This window comes from Protopterus annectens, chromosome 3.part1 (assembly GCF_019279795.1).
Source record: "Protopterus annectens isolate FY-2018-M chromosome 3.part1, PAN1.0, whole genome shotgun sequence".
NCBI lineage: Eukaryota > Metazoa > Chordata > Ceratodontiformes > Protopteridae > Protopterus > Protopterus annectens.
The window spans coordinates 311,255,653-311,275,385 of record NC_056732.1 but is presented as its reverse complement, the minus strand read 5'-3'; the positions used below and the strand labels follow the sequence as shown (position 1 = coordinate 311,275,385).

General features: G+C 38.5%; 1 protein-coding gene across 2 annotated transcripts in view; it reads left to right on the top strand.

The window, feature by feature from the left end:
• Positions 1 to 19,733, top strand: part of RBMS3 (RNA binding motif single stranded interacting protein 3) — a 3,568,139-nt gene that overhangs the window by 2,663,418 nt on the left and 884,988 nt on the right. The window lies entirely within an intron of this gene.

Sequence of the window (19,733 nt, the reverse complement as noted above, 5' to 3'; positions counted from 1 at the left end):
AGTAGTGCGGGGTACCACAGGTGGGGTAGAGTCAATTTCTGGGTATATATGACTTTCAGAGGCAGATTGAATTTTATGGGGCATGGTAGGTGTACAGGTTTGTTGGGGGATGTTGGAGGAACCGGGGCTTTGTGGTTAATCAGAAGTGTGAAGCCTTAAGCAAGGCATGGTTTAGGCTTGCTGTTGGAGTTTAGGGTATCTTTTTTAAGCTAGGCTTATGGTAGGGCATTGCTAGTTTGGTTAAATTGGTGTTGCAGGGGCCTGGAGCTCCCTTTATAAGGGTGGCTTATAGTAGGGCATCACCATAGTGATTAAATTAATGTTGCAGTTGCCTATAGGTAGGAATTGGTGAGAATGATTGGGTATTTGTCCACTTTGGGATCAAGGTAGGGTGGTTCAGTCGGTCAATGAGATGTTAGCTGCGAGTAGTATAGTTACACAGGTGATAATGGTATGTGAACTTAATCTGGGTTGGGAGTTTCATTGGCATGTAGGGTTGGGGTAGGTTTAATAGGGGAAGATTGACTGATAGTGGCCACTGATGGCTTGTGTGGTGAGGGCTGATGTAGGTAATGGAGGTTACTGGGTTACAGTTCATGTGGTATGTTTTTCTTTTGTAATGGGTGTATTGAAGTCATTCAAAGGGTGGTTTTGTTGCTCAGCAAATGCTATGATGACATTAAATGTTTTCTCACTACATTGGGTAGCTGGTATCTAGTTGAATTGTTATTAAAATCGATTTTGAAAAGGAAATTTCATATGGATATTATGTCCATTGGGCAGTAAAACAGGGGTTCAGTTAAGCATGATAGGGGGCAGTTGTTCTTGAATTTGCTTTTGCGTGGCTTTGAAGTCAGTGTTTGGGTGGTACATTTGGTGGGTAATGACTTGGAATCATTGTGAAGCTACTATGGGTTATTCGGTGAGTGTCAGTTTAGTTAATATATAGAGGTCATGCAAGGTTATGGTCGGTTACTTTAGCAATGGAGTGGGATCACTGTTTACATTTCAGCAGTTTACCTTATTGGCTACTTTGGCTAGTTATGTCCTAGAGCCTTGAGAGGTGAGGACACAGATACAATTTGATTAGAGAGGATGGAGTACACTGAATGATGTTAGGCTTAATGCCTTTTCAAAGGCAATTAGGTTGTTGGAACTTTGGCAAGAGAGAGGGGGAACAGCCTGGTCAGGCTGGTGGGTGGAGAAGAGGGCCAGGTTTGCCTTCTTCTGTTTCCCCTCTGGTGTTGGATGTTTTGTTCAATGAGTTGGGAAAGGAAAGTGTGCAGTTGGACACTGCTCGATATGTAAATTAAACGAGTGGAGGTGAGGATGCTGCTTATTGGTTGGATGGTAATACAATAAATGATTAATGAAGTGAGTAATGGGACACTTCTTCATAAGTATTTTTATTTTATTTATTTTATTTTACATTTGTTAACCGGGCTAGTCCAACTGGATACATGTCCATTTTCAGTGCTGGCCCGAGGAGAAAATCTCCGCTATCTACTACATGGCAGGTATAAGAAAATAAGAATATACAGAATACGCAAGGCATTTAAACCACAATTACAGGATGTTCAGTAAAAGGTGATAGTGAGACATAGCAGTTACTTAAGTACAGGTAGGCATAATATGTAACAGAATTATTTACATTGTTTAAAAGTTTAACAATAGAAATACGAAAAAAGTATAATTTTTAGTTGAGAGAGTCCATTACCCTGTAGAAATGGAAAGTTTGGAGACATAGAGTTGGGAGAAAGTGAACAGGAGTCACGAGAAGGGAGGAGGTAAAAAGATCAGCTAGGGTTATTGCAAGAGCATAGCCAGTGGTTGGTTAGAAAGTGTTTCAGTTTAGTTTTAAATAGTGGGATGGAAGTTTGGGCTGTAAGGTCTGGAGGAAGTTGATTCCAAATTTTACCAACTGAGTTGGAAAATATAGAGTCACCTGCGGTGTTCTTAGATAAAGAAGTTTGAATAAGAATTTTATTGGAAGAGCGTAGGTTTTTTAGGTTGTTGTAGGGTTTTATAAGAGTGGAGAGCATTGGTGTATTCTCCGGGTGGTGAAGGGCTTTATGGGCAGTTGTAAGCTGATAGTATTGAATTAGGTGGGGTAACTCCAGCCACCCTAGTTTTAGGAGATTCAGGCAATGATGAGTTTTATATGGAGAGGCAGTGGCAAATCTGGCAATGTTATTGTATGCTGCTGTAAGATTATTGAGGTTATATTTTGAAAGATTAGTGTATATGGGGGAAGCATATAATAGGGTAGAGATTAAGTGGGTTCTAGCTATGGTAGTTCTAGCTTCAGGAGTTAAGAAAGATTTGATTCTGTAGAGAGAACCTAATTTTCTATTAGTTGCTTTTATGATAGAGTTAATATGAAAGTCAAATTTTAGTAGGTTGTCAACAGTAATACCCAAAAGTTTGGTTGTTTGGTCTGGAGAGATAAGGGTGCCATTGTTAGAAGTAAGTGTGAAGTTAATAGAGGGAGACAGCTGTGTGGGTGAAAAGAGGAGAAGTTTGGTTTTAGCTTTGGCTTTAGCCAAAGGAGTAGAAAGTGCTGAGAGGAAACAATCAGTCAGGTAGAATAGCAGCAAGTAAAATAAGCGAGTAGAGGTAAGGATGCTGCTTATGGGTTGGATGGTAATACAATAAATGGTAAATGAAGTGAGTGGGATGCTGCTTCATGCGTAAGTAAGCGAGTGGAGCTATAGACTCTGCTTACTCTATCAGGATGAGCAAAGTCATGCTGTCCTAGTTAACATTACCTGGTGGTTAAGCGGTGATTAATATTAATCATACCGTGTTTAAGTTGTAATTAATAAATGTTGGTTAACAAAGTTGTTTATGGAAATCTAATAAAGGTAGTCAAACGTCATTCGGTGTGATGTTTTTATTGAAGGGGACCGGGACAAGTATATTTGCTAGTATTAGAATATGCCTATGTATTGACTTTCTATGTGATTTACTATGCAAATTTTCCAACTTGTTAAGATATTGGTAATCAGTTACTATGTGGCCAATAATAAGCATTTGTTTGAAAATAACCATGATTTAGGGGTAGATGTTTCAAAGGAACTATACATTTTTTTTCAGGGAGCCTTCATACAGTGGTATATTATTTTAAGTAAGGAACTGCAGAGGGCAGTATTTCTGCTTAGGGTATATGAGGTATTACCCCAAATTAAAATCGCCTTTGATATTTGACTTTAAATTGCTACTTTTTTTAGAAGCAGAGATTGTTTACAAGGATGTGGTGTAGACATCCTAGTTTATATTTTCCACTGTGTTTAAAAAGTATACATGCAGAAAGGACATCTATTAGATGTCAGGCACATACTTAAATTAAAACTCATGAATCAGTGTATGAAGTACAATAATTATGCTCTAACATCGGAAAAAGATAAACTTGTTAAACACTTCTCTGTGGCGAGATCTGCTTGTAACAGCTCTTAGAATAGTTACACCCTCCCCGGATGCTGTTACAATGAGGTCTCAAACTGGACACTAACAATGGGTAGAGCTGGCTGGCAGGCAACTGTGGCAGAAAGTAGAAAAAGTTTTGTTTCTGTCTGCTGTCCTTTATTATCAATGCTACCTAGGTTTGTCTCGTAATTTTGCTGTGTCCCTCATTATTTTATTTTTTTTTTTATTTGCTGATAAATCACTGAAAATGTCAGTTAAAACTGCCAGAATTATTTTCATACATGTTATTGTACAGAAAATGGCATCAAAGCTGTTGTTCCTTTATCTTTTAGAACTATCTCTAGTTTACATCCTCTCACCCTCCAGATTTCTTAAGCAAGTAAAGTGAGAGTTGTGCTGCTGTTTCACCACAGTCACTAAGTGTTATTACCAACTTTCAAAGCTGGTAAAGCACTTTTCACTTTCAGTTTCTTTTTTCTTACTGTACTAGTAGCACGAGGAGCAGATAAAGCTCCATGCACTACAAAGAATTATGATTGAGTCTACGATTATAACCCTTTATTATGTGTTCTAGACATGGATGCCAAGATTTTCCTCTTGAGCTTCTTGACGTGAATATTTTAGCATCCATAGGTTCAGAGGTTCATAGGTGTATACTAGGCTAATGACCACTACTATCTATTGGGGTTCCCAGATCACTGACTAATGAATCAACTTTTAAGGGTGTTTTATTGATGGTGTACTTACCTGGGGTGCCTGACTTCTCAAAAGATACTATAATGCATTTCTTGCTATAGAGTTTTAAGACATAGCTTTGGCATCAGGCATTTCTCTTTATTAGAGCTTCCTGAATGGTGTTGTCATCTTGGGGAATTTGATGACTGTTCCCAGTTTGCATCGTCTGTGAACTTGGTTAGCCAGAGGCTTTTGGCGTTGACTTTGACATCCAAGAAGTAGATGGCAAAGAGGATTGGGTCTAACACAGAAGCCTTGGTGACTCCACTAGTGACTCGCCTCTTTGTGGAGGTGGCCTCACCATTTCTAACTACCTGGGTCATATTAGTGAGCCAGCTAGCTATTCAGGGTGTTATATAAGGGTTTATACCCAGTTCTGTAAGTTTGTTGACAATTCCCAAGTGAGGTACTGAATCAAATGCTTTAGCCAGATCTAGGTAGGCAGTATGTGCAGTTTTCCACTTATCTATTGCCTTAGTGATCTTTTCAAAGAAGTCCACTAAAGTCAGTAAGAATGACCTTCCTCTGACAAAGTCAAACTGGAATGGATCCAGTGACTCGAGGTCTCCTATGACCTTGTTGATAATTTCCATGATAATTCTTTTCATAGCTTTGCAAATGAGACTAGTCAGACTAACGGGTCTGTAGTTTTCAGGATCTAGTCGAAAGCCTGTTTTCTGACTATAGTTAAAAAATGACGGCAGCGGCCCTGATAAGCATATTTTAAACTTTTCAGGAGGTCAGGAGGTATTCTGCAATGTTATTTTGGCCCACTGAAGCCATGTTCTTGGCTTTAGCCAGCGCAGCCAATGCATACTCCCACGTTATAGTTGGAGGACTTATGTTTGAGGGTATTTTTTGAGGCTGGATAGAGGTGAGGAGATGGGGTAAAGTCTGAACTAAATTTGTCCACTAATAAGTTCATCATCTCTCCTGTCTCAGTGAATGTGGGACCATTAAGCATCAGTTCAGCACATTGCTGTGTGCTTCCCTTTCTGGCATAGCTGAAGAAGATCTTATGGTTATCTTTCATCTGTGATGCTACCTTGACCTCAGAGTTGGATTTGTTTGACCTAACTAGCCTTCTTAGTTGTCTACTTAGTTTTATGAGACATTTATTTTTTATTTTTATGGGAATTTCACTTTGTGATTTGTGCCACATTTGTTTTCCATTTGTAGTATTTTCTGTTTAATTTGGGATGCTATTAGGGCACTTTGTTTCTAGAGATAGTCCTTGGCTTACTTCTGGCGGGTACAGCAGCCTCTATGCAACCATTAGCATTAGTTGTACAGAGTTTCTCTGAGCAATTCAGCATAGGCTGCTACATTCTCAGGGTTTGTAGGGCACCAAATTTTGACAAACCATAACTTGATAAAAGGTAATTTGCCTTGGAATAGTTGTTAACTGTTATTTGTTTTAATAGGATCACTAAGTAGTTTTTGGTTTCAATGTTTGGACCTTACCAGGGAGGATGAGACTGGGAGGGGGGGGGGGCATGGTCAACATTCTCCCATATTTGTGAGCACAAGAGCCAGTGTGTTGGAGTCTCTAGTGGGTGTACTCACTGATTGGTTAAGGGTGTTTGTATTTACAAAGTCCAGGAATCTCTGTGGCTATAGATTTGTGGCTGTTTAGGATTCACAGTCTATAAAGGGGCAATTAATGTCTCCTATGAGTAGGGTGTTCAGTTGGATTGCAAATGTCTTCAATTGGTCCAAGTATGCATTGTTAGCTTCTTGGGACATGGTTTGTGACCTATAGCTGGCAAGGATATGGAACGGTATTTTGTCTATGGTGACCTGAACATGGAGGAACTCCAGCACATTATCCTGTTTGACCACCCTAGAAGTATGCTTGTTATTGATGTATATTGAGACACCTCCACTTCATCCTTTGTCTGTACAGCTACTGGTCTAAAAGTGTGCAAGACAATGAAACCTTGCACTGCTGTTTTAAACTATGTTAAGAACACAGAATAATCTGGGTATAATCAAAGACTCAGTCGTAAGCCTCTATTTATGGAATGTATATTATATACAATCATATACAACTCCACTGTATCATGCTGGCAACAAAGAAACACATCATCCAAAAGTGTTATGTGAATTTTAATAGAACTGATTAATGGATGTTCACAACAGAAGGTATTTCTCATCCATATAACAGATATAAACATTAGCCAGTATAGTTTAAGTAGAAAAAATATGGCTACATCTTTAATTTATTTAAAGTTGTTACCTTTATATATAAAATAACTGCCACGGTGGTGCAGCGGTAGCGTTGTCGCCTCACAGCAAGAGGTTCTCCCATTTGATTCTCAGCTGGAGCGCCTTCTGTGTGGAGTCTACATGTCCTCCCTGCAGTCGAGTGGCATTCGAAAGACATGCGTGAATGGGCATGCCTTCGTTGAAGGTTGGGCGTCGAGCTGGCACCTCAGCACCGTAAAAATCTACTGTCAGTCATTAGCGTACTGGAGTTCCGCTGTGGCGACCCCTAACCACGAAAAGCTGAAAGAAGAACAACAACCTTTATATATAAAACAATTATTTGTCAGTCTTGTCCAAGGAAAATCTACTAGGATAGGTAATCTGCCAATCCTAGACTTTGCATGCACGCTCAGTATATACTTCAGGACTTTTAGTGTCTAACTGTATACCACATTTTGCCAGTAGTCAATGACCAGGTGTGGGTAATGCATTGCTTTCCCAATGTTGGAGTGAAATGATCAGGAGTGTGAAGTCTGAGTGATTATATTAGTAAGCCAGTTAGGAGAAAGCCGGTATTAGTCACACACAGGTGCTGATTACTGATATTACACAATGCCATTATCAAAGAAATGACGTACCTTTCTAAATAATGGCATTGTATCTCACAACTTACTGTTTCACCAAAGTCTTCTGCACCTGGGAAATGACTTCATAATACTCTACACATGTGGGACTTTATGCATCAATGTTTGCACAGTGTATGATGGTAAACGTAGTTCTCTCTGTTTTTCTGTTTTCAAAGGATTCAGCAGTATGCATGCATCCTATTGTTTGTGTGCATACCTTCAGACTCTTGACATTCCAGTGGAGAGTTTCAAATCATTTTTAAACTTTGTTTTTCCTTTTGGGGAGGGTAGAAGACAATCTTCCACCCCCATTAGTTGATCCATTTCTTTTCCTTCCTTAGCAAAATAGAGAAAATGGCAGCTGTAGCTGTTATTTTTAATAGCTATCACTCAGATGTTTGCTATAATTAATGCTTGAGTTACACTGGGCACACTGAGTGCTTTGTCCAGTCAGCATGTTCATTATGTATTACTGGTAGGGTTTGTTGTATAATATTGAAAAGATCTTTTCATATCAGTTATTGCTTGTAATTCATTCATTTCCACCAACACCTGGCCTGGAATATCTCACAGATTCCTTATGTCTTTAATATAGTACATAATATAAAAAACGCTGTGTCAGCAAGGAGAATTTCAAGTTCAAATTTAATCCAAGCCAGTAGTAAGCGCTTTCATCTCTCGTGCTAGAGACTTCTTCAGACTAATGGCTTTACCATAAAAAACACAGACTTTAAATACTTCATTAATCATGACTTTAGAACATCAATTAGCATTTAAAAACACACAGACATAAAATATAAAACTATGCTTATAAAAACTTTTCTAGTGTTTCAACCCCATTCCTTTTCAAATACATTTTGAATTCTTCCCTATTATTTAACCCTGGAGGGAAACAGGCATTTAATCTGACCTGCCAACAATATTCCAACCAACCTAATTCTTCTTCAACATTAACTATCTTAACATTAGGGTGCACTGTATCCAGAACTATACATTTGAAATTGATTTTACATTTCTTATCAGCATAATGTTTGCTCATAGCATTTTTAGTGTCTCCATTACTAATAGCATAATTATGCTCATACATTCTTTTGTATAGTTCTCTTTTTGTTCTCCCCACATAAAATGATTTGCATTCTAAACACATTAATAAATAAATGACATTTTTTGATTTACATGTAAACCTTCCTGGGACCTGGACTACTGTTTTCCCCTACCAATATTTCACCACTATCAGTAAATAAATATTGTCAGTAATTGCAATAATAACACTTAACCATACCTCTTCTTACCTCAACTTCTTTACCCTTATTAAGTTTACTTTGAAAAAAGTCTTTAAAATTTCTGGCCCTTTTTGTACAAACCTTGGTTCATTTCCTATTTTCTCTGCAATTTCTCTATTTCCCTTAAGAATTCCACAGTTCCTTCTAACCATATTTCTTATAGTATTGGAATCAGTACCATTTTGTATAGCTAAAGCTGTCGTATAGTTATTGTGCATCTTGTCACTTGCATGGTCATATGTAGATATGAATTATAATCAGAAAACAAATCTATGTTCTTGTTCATTTAAACATTACTCTGCTTGTCACTTATTCCTTACAACTTTCTTGGTTATTTCATTTTCTCAATTCATCAGAATTTTTATTTGGTTTAAATAAATAAATTAATATTTTTATATTTAATATAAATATTTATTTATTATAGAATTTCAATTCATCACCCTTTCTACTTCTTGTGGATATCCTCTAATTTTCATTCTTTTACAAAAATTAGAAGCTTCAAGCTCAAATACTTCATCTTCTTTAGTTACGTTACTAATCCTTTTTAGTTGTCCCTTAACTATATTTGTCTTAGTTCTTTTAGGATGTAAACTAGAATAATGCAGATACATATTATTCTGAAAATCTTCCTTAAAAATCTTAGAAATAAGTTTATTTTCTTTTTTATATATTGTCAAATCTAAAAAAAAATTTTTATCTGCATTATAGTTATGCGTAAATTTTATATAAGAACAAACATTATTAATATACTTTAAAAAATCATTTAATTCATTAACAGTGCCATCCCATATTAAAAAGACATCGTCAATAAACCTTAACATCTTGACTATACATTTGCTATGTTCACTTTCTAATATATTGTCTGTTTTCCAACCTTGCATAAACACATTAGCATAGCTAGGGCAGCACCCATTGCAACACCATTCGTTTGTACAAATACTTGATCATAAAACTCTAAATAGTTATGACTCAGAACTATGTCTATCATCTCCATTAATAGTCCCACTGTATAGTGTCTAATATGCTATAAAAGAATCTCAGCATTCTCATCAGCATACTGTCCCAGATCTTCTCTGACAGAAGCATTGAAACTGTAGGGCTTAAAGCTTGGGGTTTATTTAACTCAATTTTATTTTACATTTGATAACCAGGTAGGTACACTGGTGGGAGAATCCATTTAGAAGGAAAACCTTAGCTTTTCAGATAAATGATATGAATGCTTTATAAAGCATAGTCTAATGAGTGAGTTGCTGGATTATACACAAGTATTAAATGTTTAACGGAGAAACAATTGATACATACAGAATACATAGATTGTACTTTCATTGTGCTACAGTGAGTTGATAATCATTATGTACCTTTGGCAATATGTAGATATGAATTATAACCAGAAAACAAATCTATGCTCTTGTTCATTTAAACATTACTCTGCTTGTCACTTATTCCTTTCAAATTTCTATACATTAATAAACAGCTATACTAATGTTTCAAGACATTACAAAGGCGCCATATAATATTAGATGTATTATATCTGTTCAGTATTGTTTATCCTAATTCCTTGTGTGTGGTTTGATTTACTAACAATATTCACATCTGAAGCTTTTTATCTCAGTCAAGTAATCTCTTTTTCTTCCTAGGCACATCATTGTTTCTTACTACTAAAGCTGATGAATTTCAGTTTTGCATGTGCTTAAAATTCATAAGTAGTTTTTTGAACAAATAAACACGGATGCAATTTTATAGTGCTTTTTCCTATTCATCCACTTAAGGATTACATGAACAAACTGCTGGCAGATTCAATTTTCTTGTAGATCTGTCAAAATAATCTACACATTTCCTTATGTTGTGGTTTGCTGCGGAACCAAAGAAAACTAATAAAACAAGCATATATATTTATTTAAAATTGTTCAAGGAAATTGCATATAGTATCATTTCTTGGGGGTACAATCATAGCATATGAATAGAAAAATATATCAAATGCATCTTTATTTTTGCATTCAGAAGCTGTAGTACAGAATTTTGAGAATTGTGGGAATAAAGTCCATAAACTAAACAAGCAACAAATAATAATACAAAATATTGTAGCCTGTGAGAAAAGAGAAACAATGTATGACCTGATATGGAAAGAAAATGCTTATATAATATCAGCAGTCATTGTAGTCATTAAAAGTTATTGTTAGGCAATATTATTTTGTACTAGATATCTGATATGATGAGACCCCAAACACTATCAGAAAGTTATAGTAGACCTAATATCCCAGAACAAAATAAGCAGTCCATCTTCTATTTGGTACATTAATGGTTATTTAATTTAATGGCAGTACAGTATTATTGTTGAGAAGCTTCTGGTTACATCATACATGAAGACTGCCCAAGGGGTGTAATGCTGTTAACATTTAACGATTAAAACATAGACTTTGTAAGAAGTTGGATTCAAAAAAACCCTTTATGATGTATGATTTTATTGTAGGAAATTAAAAATCTCTATAGTGAATTTTGGCTTTGCAATACAAACTAATATACAGTCACTTTAAAGAGAGGGATTCTCTACTACCACCAGTTTATTTTTTAATGAAATGTCATCTCACAAGAGTTTTCACACTACCTCTGAAGCAGTACAGACATGTTACAGTTTACAGTAATACTGTTAGCTCAAGCTTCCTCTCTAGTGCTGTAGCTCTGGCTGCCAAACACTTTTCTTTCTTCTTTATAGGTCTCACAGCTTTACCAAAACTAGCTAAGAGTTCAATCATTTCACATCAGATGTCACTCTGACAAGAGGCAAAATGCAAAGAAACATCATAATTAAAAAGGAGTTTCTCTAATAGTCGCCCTCCTGAAGAAAAGGAATGGGAAACTCTGAACAAAATACATGTTTGTAGTCTGAACCTTGAGTTTGTAATAACGATATTACTTCTTTGCTTCACACAGTCACATGGCAGTGTGCACACAGTTCAGTAAGTTCAGATAAAGCGGTCTTTACAAAGAAAATAATAAATAATCAAAGCAAAATCTTCTGTCTCTGGATCAGGCAGGCAAAACTGAACAACTGTCAAAATGGGAAAATGAACATAAAGTCTCTTGCCTCTGAAATGAAAACAGAGAAAAAGTTTATTAACCAACTGATCTCCAGTGCTGACGAAAGGTTTGAGTAGAATGCCTTGGAGTCAACAATACTCACTCACACTCCAACAAGCTCTTCTTTTATTCCCAAATCATTTAGGAAATGTAACTTCTGATGATCTTAGTTTCCTGGGATACACATCTCCCAACAGTGTAACCTTTTTTTTCAATGCTCTCCAAACCCTTATAGAGTGCACTCAGTTATCTCTTAGATTTTACAACATCTGCTATTTTGTGTTTATATAGGCAGCTGCCTCTGCTGTTACACCTTATTACCTGCCTGAAAGTGGGGACTTAAAAGGCCAGCTACTACCTTACCCCATGAAATCACAACACCTGACAAGGTTTTAAAAAAGCATTCCTGGATTGTTTTCAGGGTCTCATATGCCTAACAGTCTTCTATATCCTTATTAATACTATCTTGTAGACAGTTTTCAGCAATGGTATCAAGCTATACAAAAGACAAACCCCAAGCCTGAAGCCTTCATCTTCTAACCAGCAGGATGGTCTGTGAGACTTGGACAGATTATCTACATTGTGATAGTTTACTCAGAGTCAGTACTAGAGCTTAATCCGGAATGATTGCAAAGCCATGGCTCACTGGTGAAGTTTCTAATTGCTCATATTGTTGACATCTATGTCACTGGGGGGTTGATTTGTAACATTAGTAAATTCTTTCCCTAGCAAATAAAGCAAAGGGGTTCCTTATGCCTACATAACTGCTAGGCATTCTTGATTTATGTACAATATTGACTTTATGATTTATTTAACTTTTTGCTCATATAAACCATGGGGAAACATGGGACATCAGCAAGAGTTCTGTGGCAGAGACTTTAAGTATTTTAAAAGCTCTATCTGTTTTGGTGTCCATTTATTCCTTTTAGGTCTTCTGTCCTTTGTGAGGTCAGTTAAGAGACAGGCTTCTGTAGTGAAGTAATGGATAAAGTATTTGCAATAATTTACAAGTCCTAAGAAAGTATGAACTTGCTTTTATGTCTGCATTAGATGTTTCTCTATGGCCTCCGATTTTTGTTTTTTGGGGCATAATTATGCCCCAACATAAATCCTAAATACCTTACTTCAGTTATATCTATTCTACATTTAGGAGCACTCACTGGGAGACCTCCTTGCCTTAATGAGTTCGACACTGTCTGTGCCTCTGGGAGATGGGAGGTACATATTTTGAATGAATCACATCATCAAGGTGTGCTATGGCATAGAGCTTTAGGGGGTTTAAAACTTTATCCATAAGTATTTGAAAAGTAGCCAGGGCCCCATGGAGACCAAATGGATAAACTGTGTACTGAAGAAGGTCCTCTGACATGGAAAAAAAGCTGTGATTTCCTTGAATTCTTTGGACAAAGGTATTTATCAGAATCCCTTGATCAAGTCTAGACTAATGAGATAATGTCAATTCCTCAACTGATATCAATACAATCATCCACATGGGGCATGAGATATATGTCAAATTGTTATATGCTGCTTAATTTTTGGAAATTGTAAAAGAACCTGATAGCACCATCCAGATTTCATACCAACTTCATGGGGGTGTTCCATTCAATACTGGACTCTTTGATCACTCCTAATTTTTGCATGTTTTATCTTCTCTGATATGGTGTTTTTGAGATTCAAGAATTCTATACTGCCTGAGACTTAGTCTCCCTCCAGATACAATTTCAGTGTGGTATATAAAGAAAATACTTCATCATGGCATGAGATGCCCTTGTCCTTGTTCCTTAGAATTAATTTTAGGTCTTGTTTTTTGAGATGATAGTGAGGCTGTCATCCCTAATTTCTTGGGGAACTAAGACTTGATCCCAGTTCACCATGATCGCTCCTGCTCCTACCATTTTAACCTTTGTGTTCCTCCAAGGCTTGTAGCTGCCCATATTGGGGTATATGTTCTTATGTACTCCACCAAGAGGGAGATACAGAAAGACATTGCTGAGCTGTCTGCTGATGTTTTAGAAGAGGCAAGGCTTCTGCATCAGGCAGCATTCTACCATCACCAAGTATGATATCTAAATTCAAGGGTAAAAGAATTGCCTTCAAAGGTTGACTATAATGTGATAATTAATTTTATTTTTTTAGACTGTCAGTATAGGTTATCTGCTTTAGGCTTGTGATTCTTTTAGTCAGGTATTTCTGCAGCCTTTCTTAATTTTTGCAGATGTCTTGAGAGTTGCATACCAAACAGGGCGTTGTATTCTATAATGGGTCTATTGAGGGATGAGTACAGTGGGACAATGACCTCCTTTTTTTCTGGATGAAAAGCCCTTAGTGATGAGGTGCACCACATAAAAGGATTTCCTGACTGTTGTGGAGATGTGGTTATCGAAGGTGAGACCACTGTCCACCTGTGTCCCTAAGTCTCTTATCACGTTTTCAGTGTTTAGTGTATTGCCACCTATGTGGTAATTCACGGGTACATGTTTTTTCCCAAAGGGGATAACTATACATTTCTTGGCATTGAGCTTGAGCCCATGGCTCTGGCACCAAGCATCTGTTTCTATAAGGCCCTTTTGTAGAATATCCACATCATTTGGGGATTCAGTAATGGCTCCAGTTTGCAGTCATCTGCGAACTTTGTTAGCCAGAGTCCCTTAGTGTTGGCCTGTACTTCAGAGAAGTAGAAGCCAAACAAGAGTGGTCCCAGGACTGAACCCTGAGGTACTCCACATGGCACTTGTCTGGAGCTGGATTTGGAGTCAGCTACTTTTACAGTGTGGGTCCTGTCAGTAAGCCAGTTGGCAACCCATTGAGTGGCTTAGGGATTAATGCCCAGCTTAGTAAATTTATCTATGATTCCAGAGTCGAAGGCCTTGTCGAGGTCCAGATAGGCTGTGTGGACTGCCTTACCCTCGTCCACAGCTCTGGAGACTGATTCAAAGAAGTCAGTCAGGTTCAGGAGAAAGATTGGCCCTTCACAAACCCAAACTGGGTGGGGTCCAGTGTTTTGAAGGTTGCCAATGTCTTACAAGTTTCATGATAATACGTTCTATGGCCTTGCAGATGAGGCTCATCAGACTGATGGGGCGGTAGTTCCCAGGATAAAAAGTGGATTCCCCCTTGTGGAGTGGGATAACTGTAGCTGTACACCACTTTGTGGGCACGAAGCCTGAGGTGAGGCTATGATTAAATATGACACTTAGATGAGGTGGCAGTTCATTTTGTAGTTCATGTACTACACAGCCTGGGATGTCGTCTGGTCCCATGGATGCTGTATTCTTAGGTTTGGAGAGTGTGTTTTTTACCTGTGCGGCCATTATTACCGGAATTTGGCAATCTTTCGGTATTGAGATGGGCACTTTAGGGGGTGAGAGGTGGGTGAAGTTGGCACTGAATCGATATGCCACGATATTGGCAATATCCTTGGGATGAGTATATTTAATGCCATTCTGTTGTAGCTCAGAGCAGATCTGAGCATTGCCATTTACATTCTTGACATAGCTATAGAATGCCTTTGTAATCTTTGGCAATTGTATTTATGTAATTAGCTTTGGAGGATTTTATGAGGGATTTCAGCTTCTTACTGAGGCTGGTAAGGGAGCTTTGTGCATCCTGGGATTTTCCTCTTTTTTGCAACAGTTTCTTCCTTTTGTTGTAAAGTTTGTTTATGGCAGGGGACCACCAGATTGGCTTCCTTTTTTGGAGGGGAGCATCTTGGTTCTATTTGGGATGGCATGATTCATGCACGAGTGGATGTGCTCGTACAGTGCCTTAGTGTAGGATTCAGCAGTCGAACTTTCAGTTCCTGTCTGCATGTATGTCATGAAGTTTGTCACTTCTGACTTGAGTAGCATGAAGTTGGCTTTGGAGAAGTTTTTATGGAGGTTTCCTTACTGGGGGGTGGGAGAGGGATGTGGATGTCAGACCTGACCAATGAGGGGGTGACCATAGGTGTGGAGCATCAATTTCCCATGTTGGTAATAACCAGGTCTAGGATATTGGAGCCTCTGGTGGGACTATAGATTAGTTGATCCAGGGCATTGGAATTTATGAATTCCAAGAACCGTTGGGCAAAGTTGTTGGTACACGAGTAGTTTTCACAGTTAATGGCAGGGTAGTTGAAATCACCCAGTATTAGAGTGTTTGGCTGTATCTTAATATTTTCCAGTATGTTTAGAAAGGTGTAGTGAGAATCTTGGGGCCTGGTGGGGGAATCTGTAGCAACCTACAATTTGGATTGCAGTCTTACCTAGTTTTAGTTGCACCTGGAGAATTTCAGATGCATTGTGGTGGGCAACTAGCCTGGAAGTGTGAATATCCTTGGTGAATATACACACTCCTCCACCTTTAGTGTTTCAGTCCTGGTTTGGTGCCCGAAATGTGTGGTACGAGTTGTAGTCTGGTATTGCAAGGGTGCTCTCTGGAGCCTTGAACCAGGTCTCAGTTACTGCGCAGATATCCATGTTCTCCATTTTTAGGAGTGCCTCGAGAGAGTGCATTTTAAGGTTTAGACTTCTAGCATTGAGTAGCATTACCTTTAGATTTTGTATGCTTGTACCTGTTACGGTGGTGATATTGTCCTTTGAACTTTGCCTACAAAAGGCATTATAGGGGTGGCAAGAGCCTTAGCCAGTAACCTGAATCCCAGGGGCGACAGGTGCAGACCATCTCTGGCAAAGCACCGTGGTCTGCCAATCATGTTGTCCCAGGCAGACAGATACTGGATCCCCTTTGAATGACATCAGAAGCTTAGCCAATTGTTGAAGTCTGTCATTTTGTCCTTATACTGTGATATCATTCTGGGCAAAGGCAGGATGCTACTCGGGGCTAGGGTCATTCCTGCCTGGGCCACATGATCGGTGAGCTCTTCCATGTCTCTTTTCATGCAGTCCACAGAGGTACGTCTCAAGTCATTCACTCCAACATGGACAATGACAGAGTCATATTTGTACTTGTTGTGGAGTGACTTGAGTGCATGTGTTATGTGGCAGATCCTGGCACCTTAAAGGCAGCTGACTGTAATTTTCTCATTGTTCAGCCTGGTGAGTGGAACATCAGTGTGCCTGACTATAGAGTCACCTATGACTAAAGTGTTGGGTACGTTGTCTTGCCTTAAGGGCTGGTGTTGGGTGACACACTGGTGTTGTGAGCTATGTGACACTTTGGTTGTTATTGGTGTTTGCGTTTCAGCTGCGGAGGTCCTTGTTGCTTGGGCAGGTTACTGTTAAGGGCCTCCACATAGGAGGGTTTAGTGTTGCTATGTGAGGGTGTTGGTGTGGGTTTAGAAGGGCTATGTGTTGCTTGAGGTGTAGTGCGGGTGTCAACCTTCTCCTCTTGACTGTCTAGCGCAATCATCTTTATGAAAACCTGTTTTGCAGCCCCCTACAAATTCTTGCAAGTTTAGGAATTACTCCAAACCAATAATTTACTAAGCTTAGTTGTAATCACAAATTGTATAGCCCCCTAAATAACTTTGTAACTTAGGCTGCTGTCTACATCTCTGAATTGTATTCCCTTTTGAATTGATGAACTGAGGCAACTGTTCCAATACAGCATGAACCGAATGTCAAGTGTAGAACTGAACCTGGGTGGTGGAACTAGCATACTAGAGCATCGAACTTTAAAAACTTTGAATGTTCTAATATTGACCCCTTTTCAGTGAAAGCTGAAAACATTGAACATACAGAACAGCAAATTTTTTCCTAGGGAAACAATTCACTGTTCCAAAACACATACACACAATACAAGCACACTAAACAACAGTAATCCACACACATACACCTAAAATCTTACACCTAACCCTACACTAAACTATACACACACCACTAACTACACCACTAACTATCCACTTACCTTAACCCAAACCCTAACCCTAAGGTCCGTCACTATCGCACACTCACCTCACCCGTGCCCTAACCCTAACTTACTTACCCCACCCTAACCCTCACGTCCACACAATTGCACACTTACCTGACCCGCGCCCTAACCCTAACTCACCTAACCCACCCTAATCCTCACGTCCACACAATCGCACACATACCTAACCCGCGCCTTAACTCACTAACCTGCCCTAACCCTCACGTCCACACAATCGCACACATATCTAACCTGTACCCTAACCCTAACTAACCTAACCCGCACTCAATCCTACACTTACCTGAACCCGACCTGTAACTTTCCACCACAGTGCTGAAAATACGGAAACAACAGAAACGGATAACTGAATTCTTTCCCTAGGAAAAAATTCGGCTTTCTGTTGCTTCAATATTTTCAGCTTTCACAGAATAGGGGTCGATATTAGAACATTCAAAGTTTTGAAACTTCGATGTTCTAATATAAACCCACATATTAACAAACTATAATAAACAAATGCTCCTGCCTATCACCAAAGGATACCTGCTTCATAAATATAAAAGGGATTTAAATCTTGGAAGAAAATCTCTCAAGCATACCATTAGGAAAGTAATGCCAGCTATGAACTTAGGATTGCAACTAATCCAACAGGCATCCATAAGGCCTTCTTCAAGTATATTAGGAAGCTTACAAGTAACCTGCAATTCTATACTGAAATTAATTCCAATGGATCCTCCATCTCTGACCCCAGGATATTTTAATATTTTTGTGGACCAATTCCTTTCTGACTTCTCCCTACCCACCCTCTTCACTGCTTCATCTATTTCCCCTCACAACCCCAAAATCAATTTGAACCAAGTCCTTGTGGTACTTTCTAAAATTAGAAACACTGCTTCAATACACCTTAACAATATCACAAGTTGTCTGCAGAGAAGCATGAAGTCCAACCTAGCAAAAGCCTTCATCAATTCTTTATCAAGTCTCTCTGCTGATTATGTCCTAAGGTGTGGTGAATGGCATTTGCGGTACCCTTACATAAAGGTGGTCCCTCTACTTATCCAGGGAATATCAGGACTATTAGTCTCACTAATATTGTTTGCAGTCCTTTGGAATATATTATAAATGAACTAATAAACAATGATATAGGTGATGTTATATCCATGGATACGCATACACATTTGGCTTTTAAAAGTCAGATCATGCCTACGTAACCTGGCTGAGATCTTTGAAAGGGTTACTGAGGCCATGGAAAAGGGGCATGCAGTCCACACTACTTATCTGGACCCAAGACATTTGACACTGTCCTCCAAAGCTAGGATTATTGACAAACTCTCCCAACTCATCATTAACTCATATATAGATCATTGGATTAGTAATTAACTGTATGAAGAACTCATACTGTTAAGGTCAGGGGTATTTACTCAACAAAAATGTCAGCAGTGACGTCCCACTGGACTTGGGCTACATCCGCTCTTCTATAGTATAGATTTCTGTGACATTAAAAGCCATTGTTAAGGATCTATGGCTAACCAAGTTTACTTATGGTTGCCATCTTGGGGTGGTTCACAAACCCATTATGATATTCATATGCTCCAGCAAGGGCTGGACCAAACAGATGCTGGCTATAATAACATCAAGAAATGCAACATAGTTTCCTTTGGTAAATCTATCAGTACTGCCCATTACCATATAGAAAAAAATAACAATTCATTTGACAGACTCATCTGGGACTTGAGCACATATGTTGCTATTAGACTTTAATTTGACTGCTAGGTCTCTGTGATAGTAAGAACTTTCTTCTTCCTTTTACAACCTAACCTTCATGGCATCTTTTCAAGGTCCAAAAAATGTATACTCCCACTGTATTCATCCCATCATTGAACATAATGTACCTTTTGCAAACATCTGATTACGTTCCTAATCCACCTTCAGAGACTCTATTTTTTCCTCACCAAAAATACTTTAAGTCACAGTACCTTAGCTACTCTGATAGACTAAAAGACCTGTCCTTGTATTCAGTGTCATACAAACTCCTAAGAAGTGATCTCTGCTTAGCTTTCTGTGCTATGAATGACCTAACACTCTTTTAACTCCTTCACTTAAGTAGGGCCAGGGATAAGAAATCCACCCATTCTACAGATCTAAACCTATACAAGGACATCAACAAGATCAAATGGTATGAAAGATGCCTTATTCAGCATAAACCCCATTTCTGCAAGAGGTCGCCCTTATACATAAAAAAGTACTTGCCTAGCAACCTTTAAAACCAGTTTGAATGTCTGGATGGGTGATTGCAAGCTTTTACTGCAGATATTTGAAGAAAGTCTGTTTAATGGAGGGCACTGTTAGTCTTCCATAGTATTATACAATCTGTTTGGGCTTCTTCCTTGTCTCCTCTTTCAGTAAACTGAGTAAAACCCTATGAACTTATTACTTCACTAATTCTTTTGAAGTTTGTGTATGGATCTTGACATTTGGCTAAAAGTATAGTTTCACTTGGTGGTGACTAGGATCAGAACTTGGAATCCTT